This window comes from Falco cherrug, chromosome 3 (genome assembly GCF_023634085.1).
Source record: "Falco cherrug isolate bFalChe1 chromosome 3, bFalChe1.pri, whole genome shotgun sequence".
Lineage (NCBI taxonomy): Eukaryota > Metazoa > Chordata > Aves > Falconiformes > Falconidae > Falco > Falco cherrug.
The window spans coordinates 59,605,759-59,628,087 of record NC_073699.1 but is presented as its reverse complement, the minus strand read 5'-3'; the positions used below and the strand labels follow the sequence as shown (position 1 = coordinate 59,628,087).

At 38.9% G+C, this 22,329-nt stretch overlaps 1 protein-coding gene across 1 annotated transcript in view; it reads left to right on the top strand.

Annotated features, from left to right (window-relative positions):
* The window catches only part of DLGAP1 (DLG associated protein 1), a 429,900-nt gene that overhangs the window by 75,829 nt on the left and 331,742 nt on the right, over nucleotides 1-22,329 (top strand). The window contains exon 2 of the mRNA XM_055705957.1: nucleotides 16,207-16,348. The gene's annotated coding sequence lies outside the window, so the exon portion shown is untranslated. The remainder of the gene's footprint in view (nucleotides 1-16,206; nucleotides 16,349-22,329) is intronic.

Here is a 22,329-nt window from a genome sequence, read left to right as displayed (position 1 = left end):
GATCGGTTTTGGCTTTGGTTTGGTGAAGAAGTAAAATAATAAATTGTTAATAAAATTTAATAAATGAAAAATAAAATTGATAATAAAGCAGTCAGCAAATGTATGGATTTAAATAATTTTCCCTCAGAATTGGAGATGATAGCCTCAAAAGGCTCTATTAATGCTGATTTCCATTAAGATGAAAAAAATGAGGACTGAAAGATATTATTGCTTATACTGATTTTCTTTTTAAAAAATACATCAGTTCAAACATATCTGTGTGAAATTCTGGACCCAGTGAATTGATGACAAAATTCTAATTGATGAAATTCAACCCTTTTCTCATTCTCTTGTTTGCTCTCTAGTGTTCTGAAGTGAACATTTTATTTGCCCAGTGATGTACACAGGTCACTCTTTCAAAGGAGAAACCTATTATTCAGAGAAAAATATCGAATCAAACTGACACTGTCTTCACTGACTTTGAGAAGTATCTATGTGTGCATGCTCCTTATGTGAGGAAAGTGCCAACCATACAGATCAAGGCCTTTTTGTTCAAGCATTTCTGAGCAGCTTAGGTATGTTTTGAAACCTAACTATTGTTTTGAAACGATTGTTTGTTAACTCTGCATGATCTCTGCCTTTCAGTCTACAATTTGATCTCACAGTTGCACTTCTTTCATAATTCTGAATTATAATAAAACAAAATGGGGCCAAATTGTAATTTTTTTCTGTGGGCCACATGACAGTGTCTAGTGCAGTTTAAGTGGGAAGAGAATCAAGAAAACTCTAGGTGGGCAGTTACTATTGGTCCAGGTGTGGGTTCACTGGGGCTTGGGGTCTTTTTTGTTTGTTTCTGCATCATGTGTTTTTAAAGACAATTCAAATAGTTTGAGTTTCCTAAATTTTTCACTAAGAAGTAAGTTTTGCAGAACTCAAATCATTTTTTTACTTCCTTGCTATAGCTCTTCAAGGTTTTTAGCTTTCTTGTTTAGAGCACTGTGGGGCATACTCTCTGGCAGGGGGGGTCCCAGGTGTTGCACAGCTGAGGTGCCAAAAGAACTCCATAAGAAAATTCTCTGGTTTTAGTTTAATCTAAATTCAATCATGTAGCGGTATTTCAGGGGTGTTTTTTTTTTTTTTAATTTATTTTTACAGTGAGACTTTATAGTTAAGCTGTATTTAATTTGTTACACAGTGCTACGGTAGTTGGAGACTGTAGGAAAATATACCCCCTGTTGCATGGGCCTGTTGTTATATGACACACTTCTCTAGCATTGATTTCCTAACATAATATAAAGTAGGTAAGGATGAAAGGAGAAACTATTGGACTTATTCTTAGGACAACTTTCTGGTAGCAGAATTTTAAAATGTAATGTTTTTGGCAGAAAGCCTTATTTCTGGCTTTTTGCTGTGATGATTAGTGAGACTGATGAAAAGTTTTCCAGTTTATCTTCCCCATCACAATAGATTATTTACTCTCACCAGAGTGTGCAAACAGAATCTGGAAAAAATAGCAGAGACTAGGCTACACTTTACTAGCGATGTTGCTCCAGCACATCTGGTTTAATTTGCTTTTAAAACTTCTGGTATCATTTTCTGCAGCTTAACGATGGAGATTGTTTTGGCTTTAAAATCTAGGGGTATTTTGGGCTACATAGGGGAATACCTAAATTCAGTTGCTAGTTATGTAAGTTAATGGTGTGGTTTTGTATTAAGCTGCTTGACTGTATTTGCAAGATAATGCTTGAATGCAGGCATCACCCAGCATTGTAAGACTAATTTCTTAGGTAAAAAACATGGTACTCTGTGTGTATAATATAGCATATATATTATAACATACACATTGCTCTCTGAATTATTAGTCACGCTGGGATTGTGCAGTGGTCATAGTTTCTTACCTTATCTTACATATTCTTTGATTACTTTTGGCTTTCTTTTGTAGCGCAGCAATTTTTTTGTGAATTACCATTGTGCATTGAATTACACAGAACATAGATTACAACTCTGAATACGTTAAGTCAGAACTACTTTCTGTCATTTATCTTCCTTTCTTATGTTTACTAAAAGGCACTGGAAATAGGATTCCTCGGGAATGAGATTTGATGAAACTTGTACTTTCTGAGTTCAAAAGTTGAAAATAAATGCTAAAACATTCAACTACCAGTAAAATAGGAATAACATTTAATTTATTACTATAATTCTTTACTTATTACTTATTTTCATAGTGAGAGATGAGAAGTTGTAGAAAAGTTCAATGTTTCTTTTGATTATACATTAGAAATACATTTTAGTTCACTAATTTTATGACATTGTGTGTCTTTGTGGAGAAATACTAGTGGTTTTCCCAGAATAGAGTGAGCCTGAGATTGTCTGTCCCTTAATGCTGGGACAAGTTATTGCACAGCTGGAACAGTGTCAGAAGGTCAGGACTAAGGAGCAACAGCTATCGGGACACATTTATCTAGGTCATTTGCTATCATTCATTTGTCTGTTTGCAGCTATGCACCAGTGAAGTTATAATAATAGAAATAATGCTCTTTGGAATACTACTTCAATTAGGTTATGTTTATTCAAGCAGGTGATTACATTATCAAAATCACATTTAGAAAAGTTTAAAAGTACACAGGAAAATAGAGAGCTGTAGGGACGAGGTATTTAAGTACAATATACATTAAAAATCTGCAATAATTTGACTATTCATGTTAAACCTGATAATTAAATTATTAAATGATACCCAAATAAACATCTTTTTTTATTGTGAAAATCAACTTCTACTATATTTTTCCGTGGGAAAAAGAGAAGATTTTGAGAGATGGAAATTTTGTGCTGCTTTGTTGTGCAGGTTGTACCACTTCAGGGCCACCACACTATCTTTACCTATCTGTTTTCTGATAGCTGTTGGGAGAGAAAGAAATGGCTCAGGATTTCACACTCAGTATGTAGCAGTGATGCAGCAGTAAACGTCAGAGGCAACTAATGCTTCTTTCTGCAATCATACTGCTGTGAAATAACAGTTTGCCAGGTTTCATTTATGTTTCTCAGAACGAATGCTAGCTCTAATGCCTCAGATTGTGGGGCTTTCCCCAGCGGTCCCTTACTCTCCCACAAGCATGAGGTTAAGCTTAGCCCCAAACCACGCTTGTAATGAAGTTTTGAAATTCAAAACTCACATCCTATTTTAAGCTCTTGCTTCAACACGCTCATCTCTTTCCACCAAAGAAAAAAATGCTTTAGCAAATGCTAAGGGCATCCAAAGCCAAATAGTTCTGGGTGTTTGGACAGGAATATCACTATTAGCTGGTGTTATACTATTACTGATAACTTCACTGCATTTCAAATTGGCTTTTGGCTGATAACACCTTTCAGGTGGTTTTGCCTGCAGAATCTGGTTTGTGTGATTGAGAAATGCTTCCCAATAAGGCAGATTTCTGTGGAGGAGGTAAGTGCAGGGTGTGTGAGAATCTGACTTCACTAAACCATAATTTTCAGCAATGCATGGTCCACGTTAAGACATACATGGAAGAAACTAACTCATTAGAGAAAAAGACCTTTGACTTCTTTTTACATCCCTCTTCTCCCCTCTTTCCTTTGCCCTGGTACTGTGCAAAAATCTATTTGTAGAAATCTATAGGGTTTTACCCAAGCAACCAGAGGAACTGCAGAGTAGATTGCTATTTTTAGTTTGCAAAACAATGAGCAGTTAAGATTACATTTTTTGAACATATACCAGAAGTTCATGACCTTGAAAGACCTGGAAGAACAAACCAAGCAAAGCATGACTGGTGTTTCTATATGCCTGCATCATGAATTTGCCTTTTCAGGAAGACAGGTGTTGCAATTGAGAAGCTCATACACAACAGGTACCATTCTCTTCCGTGCTGTGCTGAACATAAAAGATGCTATACTGGGTGGGACCAGAGGTCCAGCTCATCTTTCTCTTACTGTGACCAGTAGTGAATATTTACAGAAAAAGTCTAAGAAATGAGGCACACCAGGAATGACTATTAGGGGTTAAGGAGCTTACTTCTGTATTTAGTAATGATCAGGGAGCTTATTCTCCATGAACTTCTCAGTCTCTTTTTTAATTCTTTATACCTTTGACTTCCTTAATATCTTAAGAGAGTGAGTTCCTTGATTTACATGCACAATCTGTGACAATTTTTTTCCTTTGTTTTATTTTAAACCTTCTGGCTGGTAATTTCATAAGACAGCACCAAATTTTTGAATTACAGGAGGGGATAATGACTCTTAAGCCACCTTTTATGAATTTCTAGTGGTATGTAGAGCTTGAAGCAGTACTCAAAAATAGTTTATGTCTTCTGAATACTATAGGTTTACAAATTGCTTCATGTATGCGTAAAAACAGTATATCCTAGTACTTTTTATCAAAAAAAAAAAAAAAAAAAGCTTGCTATTACAGAGAATACATATTCCATAAGACCATTCCAAAGAAAATTCTTAGAATCTCAAACGTATTTCCACCTTTGCTGGTGATTTCATGTTTTATCTTAGATAAACTATTTTATTTTTCTGTGCCAGTGTTTCTTAGCTCATCCATTGCATATCTTGCCTTTATCAACTTTCAAAAGAAGCATTTTATTATATCTATTGACACAGAGTATATAAAAATAATATTTTCATTCACTCTAAGGTGTTTGCCAACAGAACAGTAAAGACGACTTCCAAGAAAATATGTGAAGCAATTAAACCACTCTTTCTACCAAGCAAAGTTGTTGGGAAGGTTCTGCAATGCTGTATGGCAGCACGTGTGACACCCTTCTCTTACAGTCAGGAGAGAGATATATAGCTTAGAAATTTGTCTTAATTATATCAGACTTCATAATTTGCTGATATCACTTGTAGTTCTTGTCTATTTGCATCTTTCAGGAAAATTTCACCTTGAGTCTGCAAGCTGACAATATGCAAATCCTGCATGTTCTGTATAATCACAGCTCCCTGTTGCCTTCTCAGGTCCCTGTTCTGTTCCTTATTTCACATGTTGAAACAGTTGAATTGGTCATTTTTCAGTCCTGTGATCCACAGGCCTCAAAGGTGTGTCTACTAAGGAGCTTTGATAGGTGACCAGGGCATGTATATTCATATATACTATATAGCTCTGTCTGCATGTGACATTTAAAATGATATTCAGACAGTAACTTAAATTTTTTGAAGAGGTCTTCCCAGTAAAAAGCTGTTGAGAACATTTTCAGGTTGTAAAACTCATTATAGAAGAGCATCTCACCTGCCTTTTGGCTGACTGGGGAGAGTAATTTCTCTTCCTTAACTCGGCAGCGATCAGCCCCTGACTGTCACTGTGGGGAAGAGAACCACGACTGTTTACCTGCTATTATCTGCTGTAAGCAACTGGAGGGAGTTGGAGTGAAAGCATGTTGGCTGCACTCCGCTGTGTGTTGGGAGGAGGAGTGACTGAGAGAGCAGATGAATTCTGTGCAGCACTGAAGAAGGGAAATACAGCCAGCTCATCCCAGTTAACCAGAGTGGGCAGGTGGGGAAGAACTGATGCAGATGTAAAAGAGTTCTTGATCAATGCCTCTTTTAGGGAAGCTGCGGGTTGCTTCTTACCTGGAACAGGTTGTGAATTAATTGCTCATATTTGTGTTTATTTAGTGGCTTGTTGGACCTTAGTGGTTACTGAGAGCTTCAAATGCATCCAACCATTTGAGTTGGAGAGTAAAAATGTGTTTGGGAATATGCAGTGTTAGAGGAGGTCTGGAACCAGTTGATACTAGTTTTAGAAGAGAGTAGACACAGTCCATACTAAGCTGGGATCACAGCACTTGCAGGCTTGTTACTATCTTGAGAGACTCCAAAGCAGATCCTTCACATTTTCAGGGCCAAAAAGGGACCATGTCAGAATAAGTGAAAGAAAAACATAGTGTGTGAAAGAAAGAAAGAAGAAATGAAAGAAAAAGAATATTCTCCAGAATGCATATTTCATTTTTAAATCTGTATTTAATTAGAAGAGAGAGTTCTGTTAGCAATAAAGAGTTCATCCATTTCCTTACTAGGTGTTAACTTTAGCTAAATATTACCAGAACATGCATTCTTTATTTAAATACTGGGAAGTTTCTTTAAATTGTAGTGTAAGGTGACATATAAGTAGAGCTGTTCAGGGCATCCATCCACTATTGTCCTTAGACTGAAATGACACATTTGGTGTTAGGAGACAGCTATCCAGCACTCTGTCTATTGAAACAATTTCTAAGCAGTAGTATACTCTCATGAGATTTTAAAGGAGATCACAATAGAAAGCTTAAAATGTATATTTGTGGTAGAATGGAATTTTACAGTAACAAATACATACATAACCTATTACCTAAAAAGCTTCTTTGTGGTTGGAGACCTCTGTAATTTTTTTGGTTTGTTTTGGAAGTGAGATTGACATATTTTAGTTATAACAGAACCCAAAGCAATCAAAGCTAGAGGACTGATGGTAAAGCGTGTAGGTCCATCAGTTTTACACAAGCATTATCCCTTTTCTACCCATATTCATAGTGACCCAAGTTTCAGACTGGATGTCAGGCTTATACCTCAGTTCATGTTTTTTCTTTAACATGGTTCAGTGTATTGGTATGATTTAAATATATTGGGGGGCTTAATAAAATAGTAACATTCATTTTTCTCAGTGTGGGAGTGCGAATTAATGGTTAAAGACAGAGACAATGAGCCACGATTCCCTGGTTCTATTCTGGGCTCTGAGCTGACTCACTGCATAATCTTACTCAAGTCATTTAAATTCAGGTGAAATGAGCTCCGCTAAGCTGATGAGACAATGCATGTTTCAGCCTTTCTTCCTCAGTGCATTTTTCTATACAATTCTGCCTCTCGGTCATCAACATAAATTTATTAATATGTTGTGGTATAGGATCATTGTAAAATGTGTTTTAAGAACTTGTTTATTAATTTCTAAATCCTTTATTGAAAGCTACTTTTTTCCTGATTGAAGCAGGCAAGTAAATGTTACCCTATTCTGTGGAAATATGTTTTCTAAAATGACCCTCTTCTACATTCAGATGAAATGACCTTTCAAAAAAGCTATGACACCCATAATAGTTAATTGCCCATCAGTAGTGTTGATACCTGGAGGTATTATTGTCTCATGCTCAGATCTCTCCAGTGAACTAAATGATCCTTTGTGATCCAAGTCCCATGTCGGGCCATTGAACATTTGCTCTCCGCTGTAAAGAGTACCTCCATCACTGATGTGTGAAAACTCAAGAGATCTTTCCTTTCTTTTTAATTCCAGTATGTGGAGAGAAAATCAAAATACTGACTGCTATTGCCAAGCAGATTTGTTTTCCAGCAAATTGTAGTGGAACTTGACATATAACAAAGCATGCTTTCCCTTCCATTTCCTTCCAGAAACTGCATCCTGTATTACTGTGCTCTGCCTTTTTGGTTGCCTTGTATGTTCCAACAAATATTATTTTCTTGAGTTAGCATTCAAAATATAAAAATTGATGTATTCAGAATTCATCCAGTATCTGTGAAGTTGCTCTGGTCTTTTTGATGGGCATGTTGGTTGAGCTGTGAGTTACTTGTATCCATATAGTCCTTCCACTGTCATAATCCACAGCTGACTGAGGAGGATAAGAAATTATGGCTCAGAATGACTTCACATGACTACACATCCCAGCAGTGTGAATGGCAGCACCAAGCAGTGGTGATTCATTCCCTCAGCACTGAAATTGCCAGTGTTCAGAGGAAAAGGATTACTTTGGAACAAAGAAATGCTTTATCCAACAGAGAGTACAGACATTATAGAGTTATTAATCAGGGCAGTCATCCTGAAAGTAGATTTAACTGCAGGATTTCATGTAGAGGGAAACTAGAATTACAGTAGGAAGCGATTGAGGACTCAAAGTAGTAGATAGAATTGCGTATTTTAAGGGCTTCTTAAATTACACCTGGGGAAAGGTTCACTCTGTGCATGCTAATGAAATGGTTTCTGTCTGCGTTGTTCAGTGTTTTCTTTGGATGGCATCTACCCAGCATGGTAATTGCATTTGGTTGCAAAATAGGAAGACAACCAGTTTAATTTGCTCTGTTTTCCACTTCAGTATCACTGCAGGCTGTTTCTTTGCTAAATCTCATATGCAAAGCCAAGTCAGCCTCATCATTAATGAGATGGGAGACCTCAAAGGAAAACCCAATGTGTCAGGTAACTATACTGGTGATTTTTGGCTACTAGAAATCCTTCTTAGGAATCACTACTGAAGCATGAGCTTGGAATTAAGGGTTTTGTAGTACTGGAGCAGCTATTGTCCTTATGAAACAAAGCTGAGGTGCTATTCTCCTATGGCCATTGCAGAGCAATTCAGATGATTTGGAGCTCCCCAGCTCAGCCTCATCTTTTTTTGGAAAGTGCCTGAAGTAGAGCAGATCAAATTCCTACCTTGTCTTCTGGATATTGCTGTGGTTCAGCTGAGGATAAAGTAAGTTTGCACAGATTCAGATGATCATGTAGGTTAAAAGGGGCTTCTGGACCTCAAGGACAACTTCAAAGCTATATCAGGTAGCTCAAGGCCATGTCCCAATGAGTTTTGAATATCTCCAAAGGTAGAGGTTCCATGATCTCTCTGAGTAGCTCACTCCAGGGTTTGGCCACTTTCATTGTGAAAGAGGTAGGTATTGTCTGTTGCTCTGTAAATGTTCCATGTAGAAGGGAGTTGCTTTGCCTTTCCCCAAATAAATTATATTTTGATACTGTCTCCTGGCTGCAGATGAAGCAATGTGTAAGTGCTAAGGCTTTAGTGACCTCCAGGTTAACAGTACCTCCACTAAAGTTGTTGGGAGTCTAGGTAGTCATCATTTATCTCTCTGAAGATTCTCAGATGTCCAGAACATTAACTGAGTCAGATAAAGCTTGTGTTCAGTGGAGCCCTGTCATCAGTGGGTCTGTAAGTTTAATGAAGTCTTTTCTTCCCAGAATGGAAGAGGTGACTGTGTGTACTGAAAACAGATCAAAGTTACAATAGAACAGGGGCAAGCAGAAATGACAGAAATACTGAAATGAATTATTGGAAGCTTAGACTTCTTGGAAATGCAATTAAAAATTTCAGAGGTGTACATTTAGGAAATAGACCCTGAAACTCGTTAGTATTTATCACAGTTTATGACATTGCAGATTACACCAACCAGCATTTCTGGTAATTCTTGAAAGGCATGAGGTTTCACAAGTTACTTCATAACTGTAAAAAGTGTTGTGAAACATAGTCATTTTGATTTGGTAGTGCTTTTAGCACCCATTCTGCACAAGTCCATGTCTTTGCACAAAGTAGGAAATAACAGATAATCATGTGGTTATTTTTTACACAACATGGAGGACACTGTTGTGTGGTTTTACTAGAGGCTACCTCATCAGGAAGAGGAAATCAATGAGGTCTTCTACAGACAACTGGAAGTAGCCTCATGATCACAGGCTCTGATTCTCGTGGGGGACTTCAACCACCTTGATATCTACTGGAGAGAAAACACAGCTAGGCACACACAGTCCAGGAGATTCCTGCAGGTTATTGATGACACAGGTGGAGAAGCCAATGACATAAGGTGTGCTGCTGGTCCTTGTACAATCAAGGAATATCTGGTTGGGGATGTGAAGGTTGGGGGCAGCTTTGGCTGCAGTGCCCATGAGATGGTGGAGTTCAGGATCCTGTGTGGAGGAAGTAGAGCAATAAGTAGGATTACAACCCTGGACTTAAGGAGAGCTAACTTTGGCCTCTCCAAGGACCCGCTTGGAAGAATCCCACGGGTTAGAGCTCTATTCTAGTAAGGGGGTCCAAGAGAGGTAGTTAATTATCCAAGCATCACTTTCTCCAAGCTCAAGATTGGTGATCCCTATGAGTAAGAAATCAAGTAAAGGAAGAGAAGACCTGCACGGATGGGTAAGGAGCTTCTGGCAAAACTCAAACAGAAGAAAGAAGTTTACAGTATGTGGAAAAAGGGACAGGCCACTTGAGAGGAATATAGGAATGTTGTCACATTATGCAGGGATGTGTCGAGGAAGGCTAAGGCCCATTTGCAAGTAAATCTGGCAGGGAACGTCAAGGACAACAAGAATAGCTTCTTCAAGTACATCAGTAGCAAAACAAAGGCTACGCAAAATGTGGGCCTGCTGCTGAATGAGGTGGGTGCCCTGGTGACCAAGGATACAGAGAAGGCTGAGTTACTGAATGCCGCCTTTGCGTCAGTCTTTACTGCTAAGGCTGGCTCTCGGGAATTGCAGACCCTGGAGGCAAAAGAGAAATTCTGAAGAAAGTAATTGTAGGAGAATCAGGTTAGAAATCATTTAGACAAACCTCACACCCACAAATCCATGGACCTTAATGGGATGCACCTATGAGTGCTGAGGAAGCTGGTAGATGTTATTTCTAAGCCACTCTCCATCACCTTTGAAGGATCATGGAGAGCAGAAGTGGTGCCCAAGGACCAGAGGAAAGCCAATGTCACTCCAGTCTTCAAAGAGAGTGAGAAGGAAGACCCAGAAAACTACAAACTGGTCAGCCTCACCTCAATCCCTGGAAAGTGATGGAACATCTCTTCATGGAGGTCATTTGGAAGCATGTGAAGGAAAAAGAATGTCATCAGGAGTAGTCGACATAGATTCACCAAGGGGAAATCATGCCTGACCAACCTGATGGCCTTCCATGATGGAACGACTGGCTGGGTAGATGAGGGCAGAGCGGTGGACGTTGCCCACCTTGACCGCAGCAAGGCTTCTGACACGGTCTCCCATAACAGCCCCGGAGGTCAGCTCAGGCCGTGCGGGCTGGATGAGGGGACAGTGAGGCGGATCGAGAGCTGGCTGATGGCAGAGCTCAGGGGCTGTGACCAGCAGCGCAGAGCCCAGCTGGAGGCCTGTAGCTGGCGGGTTCCCCAGGGCTCAGCGCTGGGCCCAGCCCTGTCCAACGGGCTCCCCAGCGCCCTGGGTGAAGGGGCAGAGCCCTCAGCAAGGCTGGCGGTGACACAGCCCTGGCAGGAGCGGCTGGTACCCCAGCGGCTGCGCTGCCGTTCAGCGAGGCCTGGGCAGGCTGGAGAGCTGGGCGGGGGGGACTGAATGCAGTTCAGCGAAGGGGGTGCCATGGGGGCCTGGGGGGCATCGGGAGGAACGTGGCCGGCAGGTGGAAGGAGGTGATCCTGCCCCTCTGCTCTGCCCTGCTGAGGCCGCACCTGGAGCGCTGTGTCCAGTGCTGGGCTCCCCAGTTCAGGAGAGACAGGGAACCGCTGGGGAGCGCCCAGCAGAGGCCTACGGGGATGATGAGGGGACTGGAGCTTCTCCCTTGTGAGGACAGGCTGGGAGAGCTGGGCCTGTTCCGCCTGGAGGAGACCGAGAGGGGATCTTATCAATGCACATAAATATCTTAAAGTTGAGTGTCAAGAGGACAGGGCCAGGCTCTTTTCAGCGGTGCCCAGCGACAGGACAAGGGGCAACGGGCACAAACTGCAGCACAGGCAGCTCCATCTGAATATGAGGAAGGACTTCTTTACCCTGAGGGTGACAGAGCAGTGGCACAGGCTGCCCAGAGAGGCTGTGGAGTCTCCTTCTCTGGAGACATTCAAACCCTGCCTGGACACGATCCTGTGCAACCTGCTGTAGGTGACCCTGCTTTAGCTTTAGGGGTTGGACTGGGTGATCTGCAGGGGTCCCTTCCAACCCTGACCATTCTGTGATTCTGTGAACATCACAAAATTTCATTAGCCAGAGTCTTTAAGGACTTGCTCAGAATTTTTAGGGGGCTGGATATTGCATTAATTTCCTCTTTCTGCTTCTTTAGATATTGAAGCTTGGGTAGTTCTAACCTTGCATAAATGAGCGTGATTCCTGCCAAGTATCTGAAAGATGTGCATGTTTAAGGGAAAACTTGCTCCAAATGTGTCATGGTATTAATTTTTATTTAAAGACACAAATATTTCTGTCCCTAGTAACCAAGTATTATACTTGGGAGCTCAGTTTCATTTAGCACTGTAAAAGCATGTGTCAAAGAGTCTGCAAATTCTTGGTCTACTGGTTTCAGCAGGTCAGGAGCCAATATGTTATTAACAACCATGGCATTTGTTGCTCAGGGAGAGGTTTCTGTGTGGTCTTAATGGAATGGTCTGTGATCAGTCCATGTTATCATGGAGTTCATCCTTTCTCCCAGTGATTTAAGAGAATATTAAAATGGGTATCTATTTTTCATCTGGTTTTGTAGGGGAAATTGGCATCTTGCTAGTGTTACATTTAGGGAAACAAAGACTTAGGATATAAGAAATAACTACAGTTCTAGAATATGCAGTTTCAAGTACTCTTTCCTTCCCAGTGAATGTTAAACTGGAGTTGAATCTGTAGATGTCTTAGCTGCAAGCATCATAAACCATTTTCTGCAAGATTTAAAAGGCAAGTTTTACTAATTTCAGCACCAAATGATCACTTAACCTGATTTCCAGATCAGCATTTTTCTACTAAACTCTTTTACCACTAACGCAGCTCATTCAGAATAGCTGTCTGTTTAAAAAGTGTTCCAGGCTGGATACTCATAATACTGAGACTAAAGACAGCTTTTCGACTTTTTGTTACCTCCCTTCTGTGATTATGGAATATGTCCTGTATCATCAGCTTCTTGGAAGATACATAAGATTTTAGTAATTGTGCCGTATTCTTCTGCTACGTTTGTGTGCACTATGAAAGGAGTTAAGTACTGAGCAATTCCTTCTGGAATCAGCTGCTGTACAACTTCACTGTTAAGACTAAAGTTGTTGCTCATCTCCTTGTTTTTATTGAGTCTTATTCCTAAGAGTCTGCAGCATATTCCCTCTCCATAAATAATGATCGATTTAACTTACTGCATAATGGAGAGATGGGAACACCTTCCCAATCTTCCCACTGGAGCCTTTTATACTTCTAAACCTGCAGAAAGGAAACTGTCTTTAGTCTTCAGAAGACATATTAATGCCCAGTTGTACAAAGGGAAAGACAGCCTAAATCTTTGCCTCATGGCTCAGTTTTTCAGCAGCTTTAAACAGTCCGATCCTTAGGTGGCAACTTGTTATTGCACAATAATTATGGCCTGGCTTACAGGAGGATCTAGGAAATAATTTACATGGAGGGTATTGTTACTGCTTTAACTGAGGAAGAATAAACAGTTAACCACCGACATTTTTGCACTTGTGTTTTCATCTTCACATCCTTGGAAATTAGTTTGTCCATCTATAAATATGTGCACTTGCTTCTGTGTGTGTGTATTGCTCTTGCCAGTCCTATGCTTCCTTCATGATGCTTCTTAGCTCCTGGTAAAAGCAACCAAAAAAAAGTGACATTTCATTTGATTTGCTGAAGTTTTATTCACAGAAGTTTCAAATTCATTTTGTTGATATGCTTTGGGCAGTTTCACGCCCAGAGAGAGGTAAGCAGAGAGCTAAAACATTTATGGATGCTCCAGTTCATTCAGTATGGAAGTTACGTAGACCACATTCCAAACAGCACATTTGTAAATAATGCTGGTTTGCCATATTTCCTGTAAAATGTCAGGTTCTTCATAACTGGTATGATTGAAACAGCCTATCTGATAATGATGCAGCTGCCTTACTATTATTTAACGGTCCTTTTACTGGACAACCAAAATGTATACTCGTGTTTTCAGTGAAAATGTTTTATGTTCACGATCAGGGACATTTTTATCATGTCCCTCACAGACAACTTTATTGCTTTTTGTATAAAGATACTGTGTATTTTTTACAATTTATCATTGTTTATAAGGAAGAAAATAACATCCAGCTTGTAATAATGGAGATGCTTCTAAGTGAAGTCCACTGATACTGGAAGACAGCAGTGGTTTGCTGAGAGATGGGTGATGGTGTTGTCCAACTTATTCTCTCAGACAGTGGATTCACATTAAACACATTCATGCACACACATTGCACATTCATGACTTTCATTGTATTGTATTTGCAAATAGGCAAATATAGCTGGGGATGTTAAGTAGAGACAAACATGTCAGGGACAATGGCCCTACATTTCATTTTGTGACAAAAGTGGGGGAAGTGAAGCAGAGAGAGTGCTAGTGTTCCCTTGGGGAAAGAAAGGCCTTGAAGCTTTTTTTTTTTTTTTTTTTTTAATGACATTGGCGTGAAAGTTAGCATGAAACACTGATATTTCGAACAAACATACTTTCGGGTTTCCCCCTTTTCTGAGGTAGAGAGGAGAGTTAGGAAAAATCTTCCCATCGGGTTTTTCTCTTATATTCCCATATGAATATAAATTGTTATGTTTTCCTAACTTTTTAACATTTTTTATTAAGTTTCCATTCATGTTTACATTATTTCACACTTATTTCCTCTTATACGAGCTATAATTACTCCTCCATTATCAAAGTGTATTACTTCAAGTTGCTGGATGCCATTGCTTGATGTTTATATCAACCTGTCTTTTCCTTTCTTTCATTGCTCCAATGAGTGTTAACAATTTCTAAAAATCTGTCAAGAATCTTACATGCCTAAATTGTATATTTGTTCTAAGGCATGTTGAATATGTCAACAGCAGAGGAAAAAAGAGATTTAAAAAAGGCAATTGGTCACTGAAGTGAGAGAGGGAGAAATATATCCTCTGTTTACCTGCTGTTGCTGCGGAGTGTGAGGTATTAGATAGAGGATATGAATTTTATTTGTTGTGTCATTCTTTGAACAAGTAGTTATTGCAGAAACAACTATCTACCTTTAGACGCAACTGCAGTTAATTAAATGCTTCACAGTACCTGCTGGCTTTAGAACATTGAATGGCTGGTGAATCATAGTTATCTAATTTCACTGTTATTTTCTAAACCCAATTCTGTCTTATTTTGCTGTGTGTATAGAACTCAGCATCTGGGCCTCTTCACTGATTCCATGTGATTCTTTCCATATTCAGAAACCTTGCTTTCCCTTTTCTTTCAGGAGCTTTTAAGAGTGACAGGTTATGCAATTAGTTTGTTGTGGTTTAACCCCAGCCAGCAACTGAGCACAACACTGCCACTTGCTCACTCCCCACCTGCAGCGGCATGGGGGGGAGAATGGAAGAGTAAAAGTGAGAAAACTTGTGGGTTGAGATAAAGACAATTTGATGGGACAGAAAAGGAAGAAAATCATAATAATGATAATAATCATGATGATGATTATGATAGTAATAAAAGGATTAGAATACACAAAGCAAGTGATGCACAATACAACTATTCACCACTCACCAACCAATGCCCAGCGAGTTCCTGAGCAGCAGACTGCAGCCAGATTTCCCTTCAGTTTATGTACTGAGCATGACGTCACATGGTATGGAATATCCCTTTGGTTAGTTCAGGTCAACTGTCCTGGCTGTGTCCCCTCCCAGTTTCTTGTGTCCCTCCAGCCTTCTTACTGGCCAGGCATGAGAAGCTGAAAAGCCCTTGACTTGGTTCTCAACACTGCTCAGCAACAACCAAAAATATCAGTGTGTTATCAACATTATTCTTATACTAAATCCAAAATCTAGCACTATACCAGCTACTAGGAAGAAAACTTAACTCTATCCCAGCTGAAACCTAGGCATATTTGCATGTCCAAAGACTAATATCTGCTCACTTCATTCGTAAATCCCAAAAGTGTTCCGGATTTTCTTCATAGCTGTGGATGTTTATCTTTGTTATTAGTAACTTGTTTCAATAAAAGTGCCTTTTTAGCAAGTTGCTTGTTGGCAAAATGCTCATATTGGTGATGTTTGACCAGTGCTGCTCTCAGAGAAGTTTGGGAGGTTCTTACAAACAACTGAAAACCACATGCAGCATGTTCTCTCACTTTCACGACCTTCTCTACCAATACTTGGCTGACTGGGTGGATCACTGTGCACTGACAGTTGTCTGCTCTGGCTTGGTCCTGGAAATCTCTGACCATCTCTGTGGCCCAGTAAGCAGAACTGGTTGTTATTTGGCAGCATGCTCCAGCAAATGCTATATGTAGTAGAAGCAGTTGAGCAGAGATGGCAGATTCTTATTTCAGTCAGGGTTACTGTGCGTGATTTGTTTTTACCTGTGTCTCCTACTTTGTTAAGTATTCTGGAACACATTAGTTTATTTTAGAGAAATAATTCTAGATTAGAGATAGAGATATATATTTGTTAAAGGGGGATTTTAATAGTTTAAAATTAAATTTCATCAGTCAAAACTCTTTTCTCCTCTTCAGCTACCTTTATATTTATTTGGGTTTTGTTTTTTTTTTCCTTGGCAGCCTAAGACTTCACAAGGGTCACATTGTTCAGGATTTCAAAGAGCCATCGTTTATCTTTGTGGATACAAGTAAACGGACAATGGTGTCCCGACCATCTGCTCAAGCTGCTTGAGAACAGTCTTCTGTGCAAATGGCATGAAAGGTAATTTAACCTCAGAAGGTGCCCACAGAGCTTCAGTTCTGTTTACCATTGTCTCTTTGCCAGTCTAAAAATAAATCATGCTGAACAACAACAACAACAAAAATCTCTTCTTCTTTCCTAATTTAAAGAACAGATAATCAAAGGAGCTATTTCAGCTAATTTCACTAGCAAGGTGTTGTTTTTAATTTCTAGTATTTTTCTAAGAAGCAAAGAGATTTTCTGGGATAAACGGTATCTGTCTTATACTTGTCTTTGTTGCTGTAGGAGGCTGTTGTTTTTCAGAGTACAAAAATGGATATAATCATAGAGTGGTACTCGGTGCTGAGTGATACACACTCTCAGTATATCGAATGCAATTCTGCCATGACTCCTTTCTTATTTTGCTTTGCCAGCCCATGTGTTTTAATGGGGAAGGTACCTGTATTAGTAAGCAAGAAGTTTTTTTCACAGGGGGATATTCTGTCCTGAAAATGAGTGCTTTCTCCAGCTGTTATCTTTCAAAGCCTCATTTGGTAGTAGTTCAACCCTCTGTTCCCAGTGAAATGGTTACAAGGCTTTTAAAGGCTTTTTACAATTTCACTGCCAGTAAAAATGTCAGAACAGCAGTTCTAAAATGTGTGTGTATATATATACACACACACATAAAATAGCCAAAAAAGAGAAAAAGAGTTCCTTTCTTAATTTAAATACATATTTCAGGATAGAAAAGAATGACCTGACATTCATGTTATTGTCACTGGTTTTACAGTTCCCATTGGCAGTGGTGGTTAATCTTGTGACTAGCAAGAGCAGACTTCAGGTGTTGCCCCACAGCTTTAACCTCTGTATTATCTTCTGACATCTACCGTGTTAATTTCTTCAGTTCCCATCACTACAAGTAAAGCACTTTCTGGCTCCTTCATGTTCTCTAAACTGTTTATTCCATTTCTCCTGCTTTGTGATAGTTCAGTCCAAGATTTGAGACTGTTTTCTTGCAAAGATCAAAGGTCAGATCAGATGTCGTAGAGCATATTCTCTGGGATGCTGTGGCTGTGCAGTCATCTTGCATGCTACTGTGGGAAGAGAAGTAGAAAATGTGTTTTCCTGGCCACTTTGTCAAATAGCTTGTTCTGAGGGCACATGGGAATATCAGCAGCAGAAAGAAGGTAAATATAATCTGTATTCAAGAAATGAACTTGGATTAAATTAAAGTGAAGATAGTGTGTCCGTGAGAAAAAAAAAAAAAGAAAAAAAAAGTATATCTGAGCTCGTTTTGTTGCTTGAGTTAGCTACATTGATTTAGCTAACATAACAAAATGTGTCTCACTATAATACATTCTGGACATAAAAATGGTTCAAGTTCTTAGATTTAATTGCAGAAGAGTATCCAGTGTCCATGGTGGCATAGCTTTTGCTCCAACTTAACAACATAATCCTGATTCATATGTTTCTTGGACATTTTCACTTGGATTTTTGGGGTTTTTTTAAGCAGAAGAGGTGGAACATGACAGATTTGAAAATGTTTTATATAGCTTTCAACAAGAAGCAATTTATAGCAACTTGAAGTTACATAACTTCTAACTCCACTTTTCTTGTGGAATGATTTAGATGGTTCTGGTGCTTTCACAATAATTCAAAGGAATATGCAATCAGTCAATCCATTTTATCTATTTTAAGCATTTCCAAGGAACCATCACTGTAGTTTCTAGGTTCTAAATCTGAATACAAGTGACAATTTTCCATAAACATGCATTTTTCAGAAATATCAGAAAGGAAAATGGCCTTATTCATTTATGAAATGAAGACTTCCTCAAATTAAAGGGATCCCACAGTGTTGCTCATTGTATTTCCTACATAATTAGTATCAATTTGTGCAGGTACTTTAGGGAAAACTGCATTTTTCATAGGAAGGTTATGGGTTTGGTCTGCAGCAATAGCCTTCTTGTAGATTTGTAAGACCCTGCAATTATCAGGACGATAATGTGGTATTACCTTTTAGTAATTGCATTGGCCTAGATATAGGACAAATGAACGCACAAAAGTTTTCACAGAGAAACATTTAGGATAATCTGAGAGGGCATCTAGGAATTCATCCAGATGGCTCCAGAATACTTATAGCCAGAGGTAGCTTGAATAATATCATAAAATAGTTTATTCAAATAATTTCAGGATATTGTTCAAATGAATCATTGGGCTTTTAGTCAATTGAATAATTCATGAACATTCATTTAAAGGAATTTAATCAAGACATCTGCTGAATATTTTCACAATTAATTCAGTTTTTTCTTTAGTGCTATCAAAGCAGTGCCTTGACCTCAGCTTGCAACTCTGTGTAGTTTGGACATTCGAGTTTTGCATCATTTGAGCTCACAAAGAAGCCAGGGAAAATAAGGTTGACAGTATAGGGTAGAATTAAGTGCCTGTCTGGGATATGAAGATTACCCAGATGAGAAAAACAGACTAAGCTGAAAAAAGCACGAGGAGAAGTAAAAAGGAAGAGCTAGAAATTTGGAGTGGATGGGAAAAAAACCAGCAGATAGAAAAGCCTGTGTCTCAGGAATAGTCTGCTTTTGACTACAGTAGCATATTTATTTAAAATCTTTAAATGTTCATTACTTGTTCATGGGGTTTCCACATCTGTAGACTGGTTTTCAATGTTTTTACCCCACTTTTTCAATCCACATGAAAGTTTTACTAGAAAGGATAGGATGAGTATTAATATAAGATACTGGAATTAGCTGGAGCTTTTTTAAGGGCAAGGACTGCCACTGTAATTCAAAGCAACAGTCTCAACAACGGATGGAAACCTCTGCTGGTCTTGAACTAAAAGAAAGACTTCTGGAAGATTCCTTCAGTATTCCCTGAACTACCCAAGTCATGAAGATTTGAGAGCTCAGTTTAACTTCTGTCTCTCGAGAGGTACATAGTAGTTCTGTATGTTATTGTTGCCATTTTACTGACATACCATTATTAGATTCACACAAAGCAGGAGTTAGAGATTAGGTGGGATTTGATTTCTACTTTCTGTCTCCTGCACCTCATGGACTGTGTCTGGACTTTATTAGTTGTTGCTCTTTGAATAGTAGTCTTTCCTGAGATGAAGTGGCCAGGGAAGAAAAAGGAGCAAAGAATATTGTTACTCTCTCACATGGAACTTTGTCTTCAATGTGCATTTGATTGAAAGCCTGACACAAAATGTGGAGAAGCTGGTTTTCAGTATACGGTAATACCATTTCAAGTAGTGTCCTCACCCATGTCACAGGGCTCTGCCATTTGTTTCATGAGCTGTAATTATCTGCTGTCATCTGTCATGATCTTAGGCTGTGGCTGGTTTTCAGTTTGTGGGGAGGACACTTTAGTGCAAGCATATGTAGGTGTCTAAATTCTAACATATAGTCAATGGACTATATGTCTTCGTGGTAGTCAGGCCAAAGGACTGATTCAAATACCTGGCTCCTATAAGTTCAAACCATTGACACCTGCGTATGCCTATAGGACCATTTGAAAAGCAGCAGTGTACATGAGACATCCACATGGAATCGATAAATATGACACAGGAGGTGTTGGAGACCTCGGCTAGAGGCCAGGAAAGAATGTTCCAGGCTATCTCTGAGGACAAATGAATTGGGCCTTAGGTGTCTAGGTAATAGCAAACTTAAGCATCTTTCTTGCATGTAGGCAACAGACATTGAGGGTGTTAATCTGTAGTTGAACTCCATCACATGTAACTGTCTTTATTTTCTGCAAACAGCCTCACTGACTTGAGAATCACACAGAGAAATAAAAAAAAAGGAAAGTCATCCAGATTTTGTCTTGCTTGCTTACTGTGGTACTTTCTAGGAGTATGACATTACTATATTATACCTAAGAGAAGCTTTCAAGGGCAGGACCATGAAAATCTGGCCTGAAGTAGCTGAAACAGCTGCCAGTGCAAACTTGCTGGCAAACTGAAGTGCAGAGGCAAGAGCTCAGGTTAATGGTTGCAAGTTGAAACAAGAGGTTTAGACTGAATGTATGGAAAACATTTTCAGTCTGAGGACAGCTAGGTGCTGCATTGGGTTGCCCAGAGATATCGCACTGGCTCCATTCTTTGAAGTGTTCAGGACTTGACTGGACAAAGCCCTGAGCAGCCATGTCTGGTCTCACAGCTGACCCTGCTTGGAGCAGAAGCTTGGACAAGAAACTGCCCAATATCCCTTCTTACTTGAATTTTCCTATAATCTTAAGTCTATTATTTGAAGAAGTGAAGCCAGTAGGTTCTCTGTTGAAGCCCAATTAGACAAAGTCAGAACTATTTCCCCTTAACTGAAGGTACAAGGACAGTAATTTTCCTTTTCTGGCAGGAATGGATACGGCCACAGAATTAATTGAATCAACCCTGTTGTAGTACAATATAAAACAAAGCTTTGGAATTAAAATGATTTGTGAAATCTTGTTGTTATAATCAGCATTAAAAATTGTGAAGACACGTGGTAAAAAAACAGCAGAAGGATTTAGGATGGGAAGTTATTTATTCTGTTTTGGTTTTTTATAATATGCCCTTTTTGCTGTGAAAGATGGGAATGTTTTTGTAGAACTTAGATCCTACTTCCTGATAAGTGAAACAAGGCAAACACACGGAAAGGAGAAAAAAAAATGTAACAGTTTGACTTGCAACTAGAAATCTAGTATTTCCTCAAAATTAGGAAAGCCCAGGAAAAAGAAATCTCAAGTAGTTCTAGATTTTTTTTTCTCTTCTCTCTCCATCTCGGTGGAGTAAAAACTTCCCAATATATTTAAGGAAACATTGAAAAAGCTTTTCTTACCTCCCTAATTAAAGCCATACTTTATTTCTTTAATCACAAGATACATATTACAGACAACCTGGCATATACTGCTAGCTTTGCCTGCGCAAAAATAATTACTTAAACTTTGAATTATGATACATTTGTATGGGGTGAGAGCTGCATTACAGAAAAAGATTCTGAATTACTTTTTGTCTTTGCCACTATTATAAAACAGCTGGTAAAAATGAAAAGGAAAGTCGAAAACCTCAAATTTTTTACTGGTGAGTAAAAACAAGGGACGTTTCAAAAGTATGCAAAACACTACACAAATAGAGAACCTGTATTATAGTTGTGTTTCAGATAAAAATCATATTTTAAAGGAATTGAAAATGTATGTATTGAAAATAAATACAATAGTAAAGCATAGTTATTGTAGAACAATAATAAAATCAACAGTGAATTTGATGGATTTTGAATTAATTTGAAAAGCGGCGTTTGAGCAGGCTCTGAAACACAGGAGCCGTGATCTTGCTTTGCATACTTAAGCAGAAAGGTGGCTAGGAGTGTTTGAATTTTGATTGCTCCTATCTGTATCGCAGGCCATGTACCACTGAGCTGCTGACCTACTTCCTAAAAAAGCTAGACATGTGGAGTATGGTTAGGTAGGATGCTAGAACTTGTGTTGCTTCAAGAACAGCCACAATTTAGTGTGCTTGCAATGCCACAGTTCTTTTCCTACAACTTAGAAAGAATAAAATTCTGGTGGACTATGACCAGGAAAGGTATCACATAACTACCAAAAGAACTTTTCTTAGTTATATCAAAATCTTAAAGGATGTCTGCAAGAACTTAACTATGTTCAGTCATTCATTCAGGACAATACAGGTCAGTTGGTATTAATCAGAATGAGTTTTCTAGTGTCATTGGCCATGGCTGAAAATTATTTTCGTACTTTTTCACACTGTTGATGGTCTTTTAACCGTTGTAACACTGTCTTATACTAGTTTATGAGAAGCATGCCATTATAATTCATAAACATTTGATTACAGTAGTACTATTATTTAATATATTTCAAGATTTTTCCCTTTAGTAGTAAATAAAGCAAGTTGTGTAACACTGGTGATCACTAAAACTTTACAAAAGATGTATTTCATTTTGCTGTTTTAATATCCAACTCCCATGTGCTCTGCTATTTTCAAGCTACCACCTCTGAAGTTTGTTCTGTTTGGATCTTGA